The 20,601-nt window shown below is 38.0% G+C and overlaps 1 long non-coding RNA gene across 1 annotated transcript in view; it reads left to right on the forward strand.

The window, feature by feature from the left end:
• Positions 1–20,290, forward strand: part of LOC136875459 (uncharacterized) — an 81,977-nt gene extending 61,687 nt beyond the window's left edge. The window contains exons 2-4 of the long non-coding RNA XR_011018397.1: positions 17,431–17,500; positions 18,576–18,728; positions 18,875–20,290. This is a non-coding gene — a long non-coding RNA (uncharacterized lncRNA). The remainder of the gene's footprint in view (positions 1–17,430; positions 17,501–18,575; positions 18,729–18,874) is intronic.
• Positions 20,291–20,601: the final 311 nt, after the last annotated feature.

Raw genomic sequence — 20,601 nt, forward strand, 5'->3', positions numbered from 1 at the left:
ATACGTCAGCAGCTTCCATACAGTCAAAGCCATGAATGAGAATTTGGTGGGAGTTACATTTTGCTCTGGATTTTTCCAAGAGATGTCAATAAATACAGCATCCATTAAGAAATAGCAACTGCTTTTAAGGAATATAAATTCTTAAAAATGTAGTGTACACTTTGAAGGCAATGAATTTTAGAGGATGTAGAAAATGCTTTGGTATTATTGGTTGAAAAAAAAAAAAATCATAGTCACCATGAAAACCAAGTTTTTGAATTTTATACAATGAGACCTTCAGGTTGACTGGCTATGGATTGTTTTCATATATATAGTACATGGAAGATGATCCTTTGAATACAAATGTCCCAAAGCCATTGGGCCAAATATCCAGACATTCTAGAGAAAATTGGCTTTTACAAATTCCAAGCGCCTCATATCAACTAAAGCTAATGGGGTGACAAGTGAATGCCTGGTTCAGTATGTAATACCATAGTCTTCACAGGTTCAAGTCCCATTGCATACATGGTTTTATTTTTTTCCTTAGGTTTCATTCTTCTATGTTTATTGGTAAGAATGTTTGTAATGTTTCAGAAGTTATGTACAAGAATGAAAATTATCAGGTAGGGAATGGAAGATGTTCATATTTTTACATATCAGATGAAATACTAATATGTCATACCATTAATGTCTGTCTGTCAGGTCATCAACCCAGAGGCTGGTTGGATCCTCAAATAGCACCACCAAAGGTTATGCGGTTATAGGGAAAACACAAAAACCAGTGGCAGTGCCAAATGAGGCGTACTAGGCAAGACGAGGTGTGAGGGAGTTTGCCATTGCTTTCCTCGCTGGGCCAGAAAGTGCTATTGTAGCACGACCAACCCTATGAGCAACACCTTTCATAACACTCAGACGTGCTCCAAATACCCGAGCAGCTTCCATATTGCCATAACCATAGATGAGGCTGGGTCTTCATTGGATGCTACACTTTGTTCTGGCCTGTGCCAACAGACAGATGCAAAAGTACTGCATCCATCAAAAAATGGCAGTTGGCAGAACCATTAATATTGTTGATTAATATTCCTATCTTTTATTTTGCAGTTTTGTACCCAGCTTTTGAACTATTACTTTCTTACCAAACTTATATATGTAGAATGAAACATAAGAAGGAAAATTAGAATAAGAATACCACATTTGAAATTGTAAAATACTTGTCGGCTTCTAGATGATAGGGAAGAATTTAACTTCACTCTAGATGGGGAGATGACTTGTGCATAAAGAATACAATACCCAAGTAAAGAAAAAAAAAATACTCCTTAAAATTATAATCTTTGGTCTGTAATAAATCACTTGAAAACAGATCAAAAGCATAATTGAGTTAAAAACAAAGCAGTACATTATCACACACCAATCTGATAAAGAGGTTATTTGATGGATTGTGGTGGAACTGTTGTCATAAAGAAATAGATAACTCCATATCCTAGAATTTACTCAGAATATCTGTTTTGGAGATGTACAAGTAAATTAACAGAGATTGACATAAAACAGTGCATAGGCTAGTACGTGAAAACTCTGATACTGTCGTTTAAATGATTCTGAGAGAATAAACATCTGTTTAAGTGAGTTGACTGTTTATAAGAAAACGTAAAAGGATGGAAGCTGGAACATCTGTAAACCACGAAGTATTAAAATATATTTAAGTCGGCTTTATACTTGCTATACTTACTTGATCAAAGTACCTACCAGTCAGTATAAAGGAGGAGACTTCATGTTGTCTCGAAGAGGATTTAAGTATAATTGATTTGAAATATGATTCACCAAAGTGTTTGGAACATTGGAACAAATATTGGATGGTTAGCTCTATTCTCTAGTTGGAAATTCTTTTTTCCCAAAAGTTGTAATACAAAATATCTTCATAGAGTTAGAACTCCAACAAGGATTTGAAAATATTGTATATTGTTTTCAGGAAGGGAGATTTTGTTATGAAGTAATAACATTGACCAAAACAAGAATTAATAAAGGACAAGATATAGAACATTCTTAAAATAGCTTTGATCTGCAAGAGTGGAATTGATATTTTGTCACTTTGAAAATAATTGTAATAATATTTATTTGCTTAATTTGCTAATAAATGAATAAACTCAGTTGAAATATTTCTTATTTGTTGTTCATTTTTTCATTACCGTATGTTTAAATTATGTTAATTATGATTGTGTTCATTAATTTGAGTAGAATTTAAAATTTGTTAAGTTTCAATGCATGGAAAGGAACAAGTAACAAATAAAGTCAGATATAGAAAGAAACACACAATAGAATAAACACAGTGATAGATCAGTGTGGAAAGAGGGAGCAACAGAAGAAAGAAGACAAGGACAAACCAGAAAACACAGGACAAGGACTCCACTGCTGTTTTCACATAGATTGAAGAGAGAGCCCATCATGTTTATTCTATTACTTGTTCCTTTCTTTCTGCCCCTATAATAGTGCAGTAACTTGTTATTCATCGATGTAAGGTTATGCACACTCATAGTATAATATAACTAAAGACTTTTTTTTTTTGTGTGTTTGAAAGGGTGCTTCCATTGAAAACCCAATAGTTGATATGAAATAATAAGCCATCCCATTTCCATCAACCATATTGTTAAACAGTAGATAAATATGAGGTTAGGATTAAGGATGTTGTAACCGTCCAGGCTTCTCCAGCCATACTAATTTATTGTACAGTCCAATTACGTGATATCACTCAATATCAAGATTATCCGTCATCGGCTATTATTCATAAAGACATATTAATTTAACTTCATTCAGTTGTAAATAATTCTTTTGGAATCATATTGTATATATTAGAACATCATTCATTATTTAAATTATAAGATATGAATTCATTATATACTGTAAATATGGTCAGTATGTTGAGACAGAGTTTGTGTCATTTCATCTCATACTTGTGTATACGGAAAAGTTATTCTTGACGCTGGAAATTTTGGATGACTCACTTGGGTTTAACTCATGAGTATTGTACTATACAGCAACCCACATGCAAGGCTAGCAAGCTAGGAGACTACATCACCGCCACGCCTACTGGTTACTTGTGAAGAATGAAGAGAGGGAAGATATGATATGAGATCTACGAATCAGATGCTTCGTTGTACAGAGATTTGGCATGGAGCAGTTACCAAGAGTGGGGAGAGCTCCTGTATATTATCTGGCACGGAGCAATCCTCAGCACACAACAATTATATTTTTGGTACAGTGAGTTGTCGCTTCAAGACACAACTACGATTTATTTTTGAGACAGCGAGTTATCGCTTCGAGACACAGTACATAGCTGCCGTGATGTCGGATCAGGGTGAGATGAAACAAGCATACGGCTTGCGAGATACTCTATATTATTCTGGACGAAGAACTACGTTAGTTCAAGTCCACGGTACGGTACTTGGTACAAGTCTGTATTGTATCAGTAGAATAGCTAAGTTGGATTGAGATTTTTGATAACATAGAAAAATTCACAACACTGAATTTTCTCCTCATACGATCAACAGTGATCAATTTTCACAAGTATAGGGCCAATGTCTAATTTAAAGACTTAGGTAATTAGGGAGTGCTAGTCCAGATAGCCCAAACCATATCGCAGAAGAAAGGAAGGATGTCCATGGAGCCAGTCTGCAGCGAGAAGAGGGGAACGAGTAACCACAGAATACAGATGACCTCAATGGAAGCTACAAATTGGTGAGCCACAATTAGACAATGCAAGCAACAGTAAATTACAGTAACATTAAATTCTTAATTCCCTCCAAGCTAAAAGGTACTTTTCCGACTCATCTCATTTTTTTTGTTTAATAAATTAATTTGGCCAGATATTGTGTTAATCTTCTTTCTCAAAGTGATACTTAATGATTAATTATTTAAAATCCTACCCCTGTGATTTAAGTATAAGTTTCTATGGTAGTAAACATAAATTTTGCTGTACAGTTTTGTTTAAAACTGTAAAGCTGGCGCCCAAACATTACATAGAGAAACGGGAAACCATGGAGTGATAATTGATTCTATTTGCGTGGCAATTTGCGGGCAAGCCACATATAGTTTATATTTATATTCATGTGTCCCCAGCTGTTAACTTTCGTCTCCTCAAGTGTGAAGTTCAAGAGAATGAACAGTTACATTGTGGTGTATAATATTTTGTTTGTCATTTTGTAATACCCTCAACTAATCCAAGTAATCTTGTCTTCAAGATACTTACTGTTATCATCATGTGAACTCAGGATAATATTTTTTAAATATCTTTTTATTTTCTATTTGCCCTGTTCTACTGACACCTCTCTGTTAGCCTCTTTGATATTGGTAAAGTACTTACCGTATAATCCCGAATACCACCCACACTTTTTTTTTACAGAGATATTGCTCCTTAAATCGGGTGCAGGTCATATTTAAGCCTTTCAAATCGTGGTCTCATAATACATTGTTCCGAAGACGTGTCAATGCAGCAACAACGGTTTCATGTCACACGACTTTACAACGGCTGAAATCTCACTCCGTCGCTCACTTCTGAGTTACCAGGGTGTGCCAGTTGATTAATACTTTATGTTCTGACTGAAGGAACACCAGTGGTAACACATGATGAATTAGAAAAAGGCGTTTGCGGTCATTTACTGTGAGTGAGAAACTTTAAGTTGTAACGGAAACTTAAACTATCAGAAATCGTGCCGCCACCAGATAATATGATATTGATGAATCATGTATTCACGATTGGAGGAAGAAGAAGGAAATTATATTAAAACGTAACTCTCAATGTAGAACTTGCCAAGGGCAGAGTGCACAGTTCCCTGAAATTGAAGAACGGCTTTATAAATAACGTGACTGAAAGATGTGAACTAGGTTATGGTGTATCGACTGAAATGCATCAACTAAAATCATTAGAGATCGCAAAGGATTTAAAAAGGAGGATTTTACTGCAAGCCGTGGATGAATAAGGAACTTTTTTTCAAGAAACGGATTGTATATGTGCAGATGTACATCTATTCCACAATATCTCCGTGTTGACAGCCTTTCATCGCCACGTTATTCGTTTGCAGAAGTAAAATTCCTATTTGCTTGCTCAAATTGGGAATGCTGATCAGATGCCTGTGTATTTTGAAATGCCACTAGACAATATGGTTCACATTAAGGGCTCTAAAGCATTACTATCATGTCAGGTAGTAACGGAAAGCAAAGCTGCAAGGTAATGTTATGCATGTTAGCTGACGGAACCAAACTTCCTCCGTATATTGTTCTGAAAAGAAAAACACTTCCGAAAGGAAATTTGCTGTTTGGTATTTTCGTTTGAACCCAAGAATCCGGCTGGATGGACAGTGAGCTAATTGAGGACTGGGTGAAGCATGTTTGGCAATGTCGCCCAGGAGCTTTATTGTAGAAGAAGAACTTGCTTGTGCTTGACAGGTATCGCGGGCATACTACCGACGCCATAAAGGAATTGATAATGATAAGTAAAGGAACAGCTGATGTGGCAATAATTCCAGGAGGGCCGACCTCTGTGCTACAGCCATGGGATGTTTGTGTGAACCGGCCTTTCAAAGGTGCATTGATATAGCTTTACACCAAGTTGATGGCGTCTGCCGGCAATCACTCACTGACTCCTACTGGACGAGTGAAGTGACCCGAAGTGGAACTTTTATGCAAATGGATAAAGACTGCATGGGATCGCATCTCCAACAACTGGTGAGGAAAAGTTTCAAGACGTGTGAAATTTCACGTTCTGTGGATGATAGTAAGGTCGACTATGTATGGCAAGGTGATAGTGATCAAAGTTCCGATAGTGGTAGTTCTGATGTTGAATCGTGACTGATTTGTAGATTGAACTAGTTTTATTTCTCATTGTGGTGTTTTTAGTGTTCTAAATCAGCCGTTTGGTGACACATTTGCAGAAATTAAAAAATAGGTGAGTAAACATGTGATTTATTTTTTCTAAATTTTGTTGTTAGAAATTCAGGAGTGTGGGTATTATTCATTGGCGGGTGGTATTCAGAACTATACAGTAGTTTTCTCCAGTGACACTAGGAGTCCCGGTTTAGCATCTGTCTTTTGAGACATTTGTCCTGGATTGTTGTTATATTCAGAGACTTGTTTGCAAAGGCCAAACAATCTACTGTCAGCCCTTCGCTCTTGTGACACAGGTAGACCCCACTCTGAACACCCAAGTTTGCCAGCTTCTTGCGCCGTTCTCTCAACTTTTTCCAGGACGCAATTGAAGAGGAGTGAGGATAGTCCAACACCTGACCCCTGTTTTGATCTTGAAGGTTTCGGAGCTCTTGCCTCTGATATTAACCTTAGGATGTGTGTCAGTTAGGGTTTGTAGAATGAGTTTGGGTTTTGTTGTTTAGCCCTAGTTCTTCGAGAACTGTACTTATTAGGGTTTGCCTGTCCACAGAGTCTTAAGTCTCTGTAAAATAAACAAAGGTGACTACAACCTTGCAGTTTTTAATTTTGGAGTAGGCTAATATTGTTTTGAGATTGAGTATTTGCTCAGCTCATGATTGGCTCTTCCTGAAGCCTCTGTGGTATTCTAGTTAATTGTCTGGCTGATTCACTGCACTTGTTAGTAAGACCTTATGTATGTTATTGTATTGTTACGTGTTGCCGGGGTAAATAAATAAGACAGAACCTGGTAGCGTACTATTTCTAAAATTTTATTAGCTATGTACTAAAACTATTCATTTACACACACACGATTGCCGAGCTCACAACTTACACAGGGCACACACGTACATAGTTCGCGCTCTCTCTCGTAGTTTCTCATGTTTTATCAACAATGACACGCACGCAGTCTTCGATCACTTACAACACTACATTCACTCAGCCGCTCAGTCACAGTCGTTAGCGCTGTCACGGTCCGCAGTCTACACGCCAGTCTCTCAGCTCGCGATAATATCTGCTGTTCACTCAATCCGTCGAACTCCGTTCGCAATCTGCACACGTCGGCACCCAGTTTTGCCTTCGCACTGCTCCAGAACACCCAAGGTTCTTCTGCAACGGCCGTCCCCGAGACACACACACACACACACACAGGACGTCAGGGAAATAGAAGCGAGTCCTCGGCTCCAACAGACTGACACCTCAGTCTTTGCTCACTCATATCAGCTGAGCTACAGAGACTACTGTAACTCAATCTCCGTAACTCACTCTACTCCGTGGCATGATGGTGACACGCTTGACGTGGATGGCACCCACCAGGTAGGCTTCACTGGCTTCCTGCGAGGCCATGACGGCCGAGCTCTGGAAGTTGTTTGTGAGTGTTAGTGCAGTGCAGTGTGCATGCGAGTCCACACAGAATAGTTGGAAAATGAATCGCTACATTGTGGAGTAGCGAGCGTTTCCTGTCTGTAAAATAGATGAAGTCCCGCCAACAGCAATTTCTGAGAACATTTGGAGGCCGACATCTGCACCATTTGGGCCTTGTCAAAGAAACTGGAAATCAAGAGGGATTTATTGGACGACCATGTCAGAAAAAACTACCCAGAATGTGAAGGACTTTTACACGAAAGAGAGTTGCCCAGAAGCACTTGTCAACCTGCTATGCAAAAAAGCAAAGATTGTGCGTACCGTTTTCTCAGTGGTCAAATAATTAAAAAGAGTTGCTTACTGTCTTTGGTATCAGACACTTTTCCAGGAAAATATGGCGCATCAGGCTTAACCCTATCTGGACGCAAATGGTAGCGACTTTCAGCACGAAATGAGGCGGATCCCATTCAAATTTCGTTGCAATATTTCAGTGGTATAGGAATTATTGAGGCAATACCGGATTCGGCAGCGAGCGATGCACTCGATGTGTTATAGGAGACTTCAACTCAAAAACAGGCCCTCAAGAGCAATCGCTAATTGTATATAAGTTTGGCGTAGGCGAAAGAAATTACGCAGGGGATAGACGCACCGCACTTTTTGCTTTACGTCGCACAGACACAGATAGGTCTTATGGGAACGATAGCATAGGAAAGGGCTAGGAGTGGGAAGAAATCGGTCGTGGCCTTAATTAAAGTACAGTCCCAGCATTTCCTGGTGTGAAAATAGGAAACCAAGAAAGCCATCTGTAGGGCTGCCGACAGTGGCGTTTGAACCCACTATCTCCTGAATGCAAGCTCACAGCTGCGCGCCCCGAACCGCACGGCCAACTCGCTCGGTACTAGGGATAGAATGATCCAATTTGACCAGGAAAACAAGTTAACCATCACAAACACATAGTTTAACAATCGAAATGTCCTCTATACACCTGGACGTCTCCTGATAGGCTCCACAGGAATCAAGATTAGACTTCTTTCATCACAACAAAAAAATGGAAAAGCTCCATTTCCGATATCAAAATATAGCAGATTGCGGCTCTGATCATCAATAGGGAATATGCATAATTTTCAAAAATATTTTTTTTGAAAAGTACACCAATGAAATAGTACGTAAACGTATTACATTGTGGTAAGTTGCCTTGTTTTCTACCATTAAAAAAATGTTCGAAAGTGCTTTTCCGCAAGGCGAGTGAAGCGGCCTCTGACGTAAGCGGCGCGCTGTGACGTCACGATCCAGTACCGCAAGCAGCTCTACCAGCCATTGTGCATCAGCCGTTACTAAAAGCCGATTGTTTATTATTCGTGATCACGAATAATTTCAAAATGACAGAAGAAAGGTTCAAAACAGCACAGTCAGGCAATCTATCATGTGTAGATGTTATCATTCTTGAAAAATAGTGACTTTTGTGGCCGCAGAAATTCGCGGATAAAAAGCAAGTTTGTAAGTGGCATCTTTTATATACGTGCAATGTATTGTAACTCATAGTATTCGGATAACAACGAACATGGATAGAAATCACATCACTTTCAACATTTCCTTCTAGACTGATTCCCATATTAAAGAATAACATTTCAATTTCGGGCTTTCAGCATTAGTAAAGTAAGAAATCGGATTTCAGCACTAACATAAACATATAGGTAGCATTATAGTACTAGTCCGCCTCTGTGGAGTAGTGGTTAATGTGATTAGTTGCCACCCCCGGAGGCCCGGTTTCGATTCCCGGCTCTGCCATGTAAGTTGAAAACAAATAGTACGAGGGCTGGATCGGTGTCTACTCAGCCTCGGGAGGTCAACTGAGTAGAGGGGTTTCGAATCCCACCTCAGCCATCCTCGAAGTGGTTTCTCGTATTTTCCAACTTCTCCTCCAGGCACCTAAGGCCACGGTCGTTTCCTTCGCTCTTCCTTGTCTATCCCTTCCGATCTTCCCATCCTCCAACAAGGCCCCTGTTGAGCATAACAGGTGAGGCCGCCTGGGTGAGGTAATGACCCTCCTCACCAGTTGAATCATCATACCCAAAGTCTCACGCTCCAGGACACTGCCCTTGAAGCGGTAGAGGTGAAATACTTCGCTAAGTGCGAGGGAAAAGCCAAACCTGAAGAATAAACTGATTAAGAAAGAAAGAAAGAAAGAAAGATCATAGTACTATAGGTCTATAATCTATCATTCCCGAAAAAAATATATATTTATGGTTGGGGCAACTGGCCTACCCACTTCCGGGGCCCATGAAAGAGAAACATTGAATATCTTGGTGGAGGGAAAAACTTAAACATGATAAAGATAAAGATAAATATGACTTCATCTAGTTTTCACAAGTCGGGCTGAGTGGTTCAGACGGTTGAGGTGCTGGCATTCTGACCCCAACTTGGCAGGTTCAATCCTGGTTCAGTCCGGTGGTAGTTGAAGGTGCTCAAATACGTCAGCCTCATGTCGGTAGATTTACTGGCACGTAAAAGAACTCCTGCAGGACTAAATTCCCGCACATCGGCGTCTCCGAAAACCGTAGTAGTTAGCGGGCGTAATGCCAATAACATTAATTACATCTGGCTTTTAACAAGCTGAGCATATCACGCAAGAAAAGTGTCTTGGTGACATTTTAGTCGTTCAGTACAGGAATGTCTTTCGGTACTGTGACTTTTACCCTTTTTTGCTTTACATCACAGTCACAGATAGGTCTTATGGTGACAATGGGACAGGAAAGGCCTAGGAATGGGAAGGAAGCGGCCGTGGCCTTAATTAAGGTACAGCCCCAGCATTTGCCTGGTGTGAAAATGGGAAACTACGGAAAACCATCTTCAGGCCTGCCGACAGTGGGGTTCGAGTCCACTATCTCCCGGATGCGAGCTCACAGCTGCATGCTCCTAACCGCACGGCCAACTCGCCCGGTATTTTTATCCTTCGGTTTATTGACTTGGCTTGTATACCCTAAAACTTAGGCTAAGTTAGATAATATTTTAAACACCAACATCACTATTTTCACCTGTGTGCAATTATGTTATTTATTTCACTAATATTATGATAGTTGTTATAATTGAGCAATGTTAACTTATAAGACCCCAACAGACAAGCATTGGTTTTGTGTAGAGATATATATTTGTTAAATTCACGTTGTTTTCTTTCACGATCTACACGCCTATTTTTTGTTATATTATAGAGTATTTAGCTATAGCCTAAATTTCTTTACAAATGTGAGCTCTTCAATAAAGACATAAATAACTGTCGCATGCCAAGATAAATTGGTATAATTAGAGCTGTCAATGTGGTTCATAACCCGTTTGGTTTATTACCTAGACATGGATCACCCAAAACATAGGTTAGGTTTGGAGAATACTTTAATAATCAGCATTAATTAAGACACTGTTTATTACTTTCATATTCCAAGATGTAAATGAAGCATTTAACTAAAGCATCATACATTAAAATTCAAAGTTTTACCACTAGAACAGCTGACATGGAAAAGTGACTGAAAATTCAAACAAATTCACCTTACGTTAAAATGATCTTTAAAAAAGTAAACTGTAGACTTTTCCGATATATCACAAGCATTTCTCCGGCTCACCAAAATCCATTTCTCCCTAGTTTTAGCGTCTTTGGAACATTTATAAACAATTTGTTTGGGATGGTATGCGATGTGCTATTTCTCATTGGAACTATACACCATTTATAAGTTTTCTGCCTCACTGTCTGCGCAGGATTCGTTTTAAGTCTAAAATATACCACTCAGATTATTATCCAATGTATAGACTTTGAATTTAACCAAACCAGACACTAACATAAAGTAGAAATACGCTAAGTATATCCTGCTTCTCACAGCACACTATGTGTTATTTCGTCTGCTAATTCAGTCAACCTGTACGATGACGCCAGACCAATGAGATCGCGTACTTGCGTGACGTGACATTTTCGTACTTTAATTTAGATTTTTATCATGTTTGGAGTTATTATTTGTACATTCTGATCACATTTTTTTAATTCTGCGTGAAATTTTGAATCAGATTAGCATATTTTTAATTAAAACCCCGGATCATGCATGTTCCCTATTGCATGTGGCAAAAGTCAATTTTAAACGCTGTTGAAGTAAAGGACAGCTTCGCAAGATCTGGAATATCCGAATCTTAGAGTCAAAGCAGAACGAAAAGGCAGGCTTATATCTAAATACCTAGAAAACGAAAATCCTGACAACAGCTATAAGACACCACTGCAATCAAAACAGTACCGGGGGAGTTGGCCGTGTGGTCAGGGGTACGCGGCTGTGAGCTTGCATTCGGGAGATAGTGGGTTCGAATCTCGCTGTCGGCAGCCCTGAAGATGGTTTTCCGTGGTTTCCCATTTTCACACCAGACAAATGCTGGGGCTGTAACTTAATTAAGGCCACGGCCGCTTCCATCCAACTCCTAGGCCTTTCCTATCACATTGTCGCCATAAGATCTATCTGTATCGGTGCGACGTAAAGCAACTAGCAAAAAAATAATAATAATAATAATAATAATAATAATAATAATAATAATAATAAATAGATAACAGTGACAGTACAGAAAACAAACCTCCGTTGCTCAGGCGGCAGCGCGGCGGCCTCTCACAGCTGGGTTCCGTGGTTCAAATCCCTGTCACTCCATGCGAGATTAGTGCTGGACAAAGCGGAGAAGGGACAGATTTTTCTCCGGGTACTCCGCTTTTCCCTGCCATATTTCATTCCAGCAACACTCTGCAATATCATTTTATTTGTCATTCATTAATCATTGCGCCAGAGGAATGCGACAGGCTTCGGCAGCGGGCACAGTTCCTATCCTCGCCGCTAGATGGGGGCTTTATTCATTCCATTCCTGACCCTTTCAATCAATCACTAGTGATCTGCATTTAAGGCAGTCGCCCAGGTGGCAGATTTCCTATCTGTTATTTTCTTAGCGTAAATAGGTGGAATCGCATCCGTGTTCAGTCTCATTCATCACTGTTTATGATCTTCTGACATTGCTGAGTTTAAACTCGGTACAAACAACTGTACGGCATTGAGAATGCACCTCAGTAGTATAGTATATTGTCAGTACGAGCACAGGTTATGCTGTACTACAGACTCCCGACGTATTCACAACTAAATACTATCTAATTATGAGAAACTATCCTGGCTGAAAATCGATAAATTAGGAAACCTGAATATTGCGACACTAATTTTTCGACTTCTGAAAGAATCTACACCTGAATACCTATCCTCACATTTTCACTTCTTCTCGTCTAGCCATAGGCATAATACAGTACTAGATCGACTCCTAGCCTTATGATACCAGTTAATCACTCGTATTATGTATACCGCTGCTCATTCTAGGTGTCTGGGACACGGCTATGGAACACTCTCCCTATCGGTATACGTAATAGCACTTCATTAGCCGCATTTAAACGGTCTTGTCGAGGTTTCCACTTAAATACGTGAACAGCATGTATGAATGTTAGAGTGAATGAGTGAAAGTATGATTTAGAGCTATTGTTAGGTAATGTTAAAAATAACTAGTTTTTTATTCCATTAATTTAGATAGTTTCTAGAGACTGTGTACAGTGTTATTTTTCAAATTATGTGACTCTGTACCGTACGTTGTGGTTAAGTGTAGAGATAGCCGTGAGCCCTAACTTCGCCACATACAAAGGCATCAAATAAAATAGGAAAGATGTATGAGAGTCATACTGAAGTATGAGCCTAACAGCTTTATTTTCCTTAATGTATTATTTTAGCATATTGACTAACTATATCAATAAGTGGGACTGAATAAGTCGCTGAGATTCATTAGCTGTGCTCATGCTGGTAGTAGACTCTACTATTGCGATTATTGACTGTAGCAAAAAACTTGTAGAGACCGCAAAATACATGTTAATAAACAGAGAAGACACGATCATCTCTTATGCAAAATCACATAGTTATCAAGTATTCGAGACAGAAACGCTGTGACGCCATAGATCCGGAAATGTGAAATATTTACCTCACATAATAGGTGTAAAAGTGATGTAAAGGATTGTATGTATCTTGTAGAACAGGCGCTACGAATTACAGTACCTTTAATATGGAGTGTATTTATTTTATATATTATCATTAATCTTCTATTATTAACCTTTCTAGACACACTGCAATACTTATTAACTAGTATTTTGAAATATTGTTCAGGTATTAACATAACGTTTACTATGCATGCTCCCATTTTTTATTTTCATTACAATTCTGATGACGTACGTGAAATCAGTGCTGCCGAAATAGATGATATAATAGAAATTGTCACAATGTAGAGATAATTTCACTATTACAAGTACAAATATACAATTGAATCTCAATATCCAACATATCTGCCTTTATTATACACATGTAAGTTATTAACTATCTATATACCGGTACTGTACTAGCTGATGTATAGTTGGGGACAAATCATGACGACCTCGCCTCACACCACTACTTTCCAGCGGCAGCTCGGTGTCTATTAGCGTCTTAAAGGATTTACTACCTCTACTACAGCCAGAGTTGCCAAATCGACTACTGCACCCTACACGAAGAAAGGGTAAATACTACAGAGAGTGAGGAAGAAAGTGGTTTGGCTTCCTCTCCAAAACAAACAAGGATCACTTAGAACTCGTGAACTCAGCAGGGTGCAGAGTGTAATTGACTACTGGCTTCCAGCTTCCTTCTAGGAACTGAGGCCGTCATGTTTTGTCCCCAACTATACCCGAGCTTCGCTACGGGATTCTCAGAAAGGCTGACTTGGTGGTTTTCCTAACTGAATTCAACATAGGTCATTGCAAAAATGTCAGTAGGAATTTAGCGATTAAAAGCAATGTTATGATATAAAATACTAGATCAAATGAAAAACCGTACACTTTCTCACTTTTAACCAACAGTACTACGGTGCCGATCTAACAGTCCGAAGTCCCAGTGCTGGAATGACCAGGCCACAAACAGCCGTGAACACTCCTCTGTCATATTCATGTAAGTGTGCACACTGCTCATTCCAATCAGTGCCACAGAGTAGGGATTGAATAGCTCGAATGCTATGATGAACCAGTGTGTTACGTACCAGCAGTGTCAGAAAATTTATGAACCAGAGGAATGGCATGCTAAAGAAGAAAGGTATCTAACTCCCCAGCTACTTCCGCCGATATTCAGCAGTCTGATTACTCGGTACGACCGGGCGAGTTGGCCTTGCAGTTACGGGCGCGCAGCTGAGAGATTGCATCCGGGAGATAGTGGGTTCGAACCCCACTGTCGGCAGTCCTGGAGGTAGTTTTGCGTGGTTTCCCATTTTTTGCTGTTTGTTTTACGTCGCATCGATACAGATAGGTCTTTTGGCGACGATGGGATAGGAAAGGCCTAAGAAGTGGAAGGAAGTGGCCGCGGCCTTCATTAAGGTACAGCCCCGGCATTTGCCTGGTGTGAAAATGGGAAACAGGGAATAAGTCGCTACAATCTAGGCCATAAATAATTTTATTCACGCTGAGAAAAATGGTAGTTCAGGGAAAGGTCTAAAATTTAATTTTCAAATATTTATGTTATTAGTGGTCCTATTTTAATGCAAATCGGTGTGCAAAGTCGGGGAACAAAGTGCTACAATCTAGGCTATAAATAATTTTATTCACGCTCAGTGAAATGGTAGTTTAGAGGAAGGCCTAAAATGTAATCCTCAGATATTTATGTTATTAGTGGTCCCATCGATAAATACTACATAACTAAAGTTATATAGTGTTAAATTTCCTATTATTTATGTCTTACACATTTTTACCGTATTTATTTATTTAGTTATTTATTTATTGGTTAAGTCCATATCAGCGCCGAATCAGGAGAAAATGGGTGCACATAATTTAATGAAAATCGGTATTTAAATTCGGGGAATGAGGTCTACGCTATAAATAATTTTATAAGACGCGCTAATAGCCTATCACAGAGTCGAAAGAAAACTAAATGTGAAGGCCTACAATATATAAAGCTCATAAAATTGATCAACAATAACATGATATTGACCATTGTTTGTTGTGATGTGCTTTGTGTCTTCTGTTGCCACTCATCTCCGATAAATGGGATTACTTCTGCGTACCGAGTATTTTTTAATTTGCTTTACGTCGCACCGACAAAGGTAGGTCTTAAGGCGACGATGAGATACGAAAGGGCTAGGAGTGGGAAGGAAGCGGCCGTCCAGTCCAGCATTTTCCTGGTGTGAAAATGGGAAACCATGGAAAACCCTCTTCAGGGCTGCCGACAGTGGGGCTCGAACCCACTATCTCCCGAATACTTGATACTGGCCACACTTAAGAGACTACAGCTATCGAGCTCGGTGCTCGAAAAATGAATCAACAATAACATTACATTGACCATTGTTTGTTGTGATGTGCTTTGTGTCTTCTTCTGCCAATCATCTCCGATAGATGGGATTACTGTTGCGTACCGAGTATAACAGCCTGCCTGAATGTTGGTGGGAAGTAGCTGGGAGTTAGATAACACTCTTATTTAGCATGCCATTCCTCTGGTTAATAAATTTTCGTTTGTTACTGGTACGTAACACACCAGTTCATTATAGTATTCCAGCTATTCGATTCTTACTTTGAGGCATTGATTGGAATGAATGGTGTGCACACTTAACAGAATAATGGCAGATGAGTGCTCACGTTTGTCTGTGGCATCGTCATTCCAGCTCTGGAACTTTGGGCTGCTAGATCGACAGTGTAGTACTGTCTGTTAAAAGTGAGAAAATGTTCGGTTTTCATTTGATTATTTTATATGATAAGCATTGCATTTAATCGTGATATTCCTACTGACATCATTGTAATGACCTATGTTGACTTCAGTTGGGAAAACCAGAAAGACAGTCTTTCTGATGATGTAAAAAGGCAGATGGAGAGTATCTGCCATTATAATGAAAACTGCCTAACTCAATTCTGACTGGCAGTAGGCAACTGGGCCTACCATCAAAATGAATACTCCCCAACTTGTTCATGACTCATAGTAGGTAAGAGAGCCTGCCATTACACTGAAAATTCCCTAACCCAGTCTTCACATGAGAAAAGACGTATGGTGACTTCCCTCTCGCGTTTCTGAGGTAACGTTAAGAGCTATGCAATTTAATACAATCTTCCTCACAACATGTACACTACTTAACCTAGAATTTTGTATACAGTTTAGAATTCCGTAGCAAAGCACGGGTACATCAGTTAGTGAATCATATAATTAACTGCTGTATCTGGTTTAATCCTATACGTCATCGCCATAAAACCTATCTGTGTCGGTGTGACTTGAAGCCACTAGCAAAAAAAATAATAATAATAATAATAATAATAATAATAATAATAATAATAATAATAAAATCCTATATGTCAAGTGCTGGGGCTGTACCTCAATTAAGGCCACGACAGCTTCCTTCCCACTGCTAGGCCTTTCCTATCCCATCGTCGCCACAAGACCTAACTGCGTCGGTGTGATGTAAACCAGCTTGAAAAAATCCTATATGCTGTGCTGTTCTACACTTAGAATGCCCAAAAATGCGTACAAATCGACAAATACCCCTTGATATAACAATTATCATAGCATGCTATGGGGCAAACAATTCGTTACCCTGTGATAATGAGCACAGATTACTTATATTGCCAAATATATTGTAAAAATATCCTGAAAACTGTTAGAATTTACATACTAAACAATATTCTGTAAAAAATATCCTGGAAATGATTAGGCCTACACTGATGAAAATTTAACACTTAATGAAAAAGGGTTTGACATACCAAACAATGTAACATTGTATATATATCTGTGTTTGGTAATTGAAATAAAAGATCTGTGCTCATTAATAAAATAATAATCTATTCATTAAACATAATACAAATCTGTGTATTGAAGTCCTACTGATTTTTTTTTGTGTGTGTGTGAGAATAGAAACTGTTTTCATTGGAGTGATGCTGCTATCATAGCCTAGATTACAATTTACTTCCGTAAGTTGGAAGTACCTTTGTGCATTGTAATGGCTGCTGGGTGGATTGTTTGTGTTTGTTATCGGGTTTTCAACATTCTTATTAAAGTTATGAAGAAGGTAAGATGTTTTACCGTTGTCTGTTATTATCTTATTCATTTTATTAGTTGTTGAAAATTAAAAATGAATGTTCTCCAGTTTTAGGTTCATTAATTACATGAAGTGTATGATTGCAACTCAACGTTGGATTAATAGTGACTATAAACATGTAAGTTATTCTTGTTATTGTAAACATGTTGCATAAGTAATTGAATTTTTAGTTTCGTTATACTTAGAAAAAGATAAGTAGTTTGTATTAGGAAAGTGGTAGCTTCGGAAAGTTTTAAATAATGACTAGTTAGATTAGAATAAATGGTGAAATTAACTACTATGATTAAGTAGTTATGTTAGATTTCATGCAAATAAATACTAGTTTTCTGTAAGTTGCAAATGCAAAATAATTCTAATTTTAAATGAACAGACAAAACCTAACATTAAACAGTAATTGACAGATTTGTTGGGAATTGAATAGGAGTTAATAAAGTTCTGTAATCCATTGTGGGAGTGTTATTTTGGCAAAGAAAATGAAGAAATACTTACAAAATTGTAAATACAGTCTGTGCATTAACAAGGAAAATGTTCTTGTAATTTATGATATTTCTAAAAAGAAGTATCTATGTTTGCATGTGGAAAATTTTAAATTACATTATGTATCCTTGTATAAATATATGAATAATTCAACACATTTTCTCCATTAATTTGTTGTAGCTAATTAAATCAACTGTAATGAGAAATGTTAATATGTGATTTTAATAGTCATTGTACAAGACAGTATGGTTTTAGCAAGCATAATATTGCAGCAAGCCTATGTATTAAAATACTTAGTAAATTAAAAGCCATTAAATAATTGAATTCTTTTTAATCTTGCAATATATTCCAATTTAAATAGTCACTTTTGCTTACAGTTGTACTTTATCAGTGTAATGATTAACACTCACGCATTATTGCATAAAAAAAATATTACTATATTCAATCATATCTATTTGTGCACTTAAATGCTATGAGTTTTTATAACTATACCTCTTAAGCTGCTTCATTTAAATTACTTGCCTTAGCAGAATTTATAATATTGTTCTCTTTTATGAGTTTGAATGTGAGTAGCATGCTGTACTCTGTGTGAGACACTGCCTTTGTATTAACTTTTATTTTTTTATGAAATAATGTGAGCTTGCTATCAGGAAACTTGATAATTTCAGTTAAGGGCTAAAATGTACTACAGTATATGTAATTTTATATTTTTACAGTGTAATGCTGAATAGGCCTAAATGAATAAGTATGGAGGAAGTTGAGACCAACACAGGAGGCTCTTCAGGTGCAACTGTTACAAGAGATTTGTGTTCTGCCAGTCAAACTCTAGGTGTCGAAAGTGCTGGAGAAGGTGCATCTGGCATGAGTGGGTATGTAAGGGTTTTTTTTCAATTATTTTGTAATATATAATTTAAGCCAAAATTAAAATTATTACAGTTATCTTTATTTTGTTATTTTATTTCACTTAATTATTTGAAAAAATATTGATTGTTAATTGCACCTCATTATTTTGCAGGAAATACCAAAATTGCAAGATATTAATGTGGATTCAGAAGATTGCAGAGACATTGTATATTCTGCTCCATTAATAAATAAAAGCCTTCTTTTGAAAACTTTGCTTTATGAGTCACTAAATGAAGGAATTATGAAGAAAGTACTTATAACAGCACTGCATAAGTTTGGAAAATCAGTGACTTTTATGTGTTGAAGAGGTTTCTTGGAAATGGAGGTGAATACAGAAGGAAAACCCAAGATCAGTGTGAAGTGGGATGATGAAATGAAAATATGGTTGGGACAACCAGAAGATATATCATTGTCAGTGTAAGCTTGAACGAACAGAAGATGAGGTGAAGAATGTGCTAGTAAACAGGTGTTTTTTTTTATGAACACTGTGGGCAACATCCTGGTTTATTTGTGAGTTTTAAGGAATTGTAACGTGATACTTGAGAGGGATTACTTAGTTCATTTGGGAGATTTTGAATAAAGTATTTGTTTGTTATAAATATTTGCAAGCTTCTAAACACTTAGAACAGGATGAGAGAAAGGATTTTTTCAGATATATACACAGAAAAATAATTCAGATGAACAGCAGGAGTATGACGACTTGGAAACGTTAGCAGAGTATTTGCGTGAACATTTCAGTAGGAAAGTTATAATTCTCATAGATAAAGTTGATGCACCTGTTATGAAATTAATACACTATTCAGAAGATGCAGATCTTGGTTACAATGAAAACGTGATTAAGTTTATTTGCAAGGTTGTTTTTAGTGTGATGAAAGGGAATGAAGATTTCTTGGGTGGACTAACGAATGCTTGTATTTTGTTGTTGAGAATCCTTTCTACAGATGCAAAAAAATTGGAAGACACCCATTCGTAGGAAATCAGAACTCTCTGAATTCTATGGATTTGCAGAAGATGAAGTAGATAAGTTGCTCAAAAAACCTCAGTTTCAGTGCGTTTGATGAAGTAGCACGTCTTAAACACAATCATGGATGAGCCTTGGGCTGCAAGGCACTAAAATATACTGCATTTTTTTTCTTGCAAGGCATATTAAAGATTGAATTATTCTGAGTGCATCTCATAAAAAATAGTTCTGGGTAGAGTCCTGATGGAAATAAATACAAACCAAAAAGCTATTAGGCTGAAAAACATAGTGTAAAGGTACTGGAGTAGTGGTTTGGGAAGGAAAATTATTCAGGAAAATTGTTAGTTTTCTTCAGAATGAGGGAGAAATTGACATACGAAATCCCATTGTTGGTTTGGAATGTAAATATATCTAGCACTTAAAGTCATTAATGACTAATGCTTACATATCTCCTAGTGATAAATCTATTTATTCCTTTTGTATCTAAAGGACCATAGTTATTTTAATATGATATAGCATAAAGGTGTTTATACTCTGACAATTCCAAATGGTGAAATTAAAGATGAATTTGCAAATAAATTGTGTAATGTGTCTTATTATGTTGAGAAGTACGAGTTCAGTGATGAGCAAATTAGTAAATATGTTGCCCTGTGTAGTTTGAATGGAGGCGGGGAAGAATTTCTTCAAAATCTCACAGCTACCCCCAGGGGCTCTGAACTTTGGAGCGTGGGTTGCCGACCACGGGGCCCTTAGCTGAGCCGTGGCACTGCTTCCACTTACTTGTGCCAGGCTCCTCACTTTCATATATCCTATCCAACCTCCCTTGGTCAACTCTTGTCCTTTTCCGACCCCGACGCTATTAGGTTTGCGAGGGCTAG

This window comes from Anabrus simplex, chromosome 6 (genome assembly GCF_040414725.1).
Source record: "Anabrus simplex isolate iqAnaSimp1 chromosome 6, ASM4041472v1, whole genome shotgun sequence".
In the NCBI taxonomy this organism is placed as follows: domain Eukaryota; kingdom Metazoa; phylum Arthropoda; class Insecta; order Orthoptera; family Tettigoniidae; genus Anabrus; species Anabrus simplex.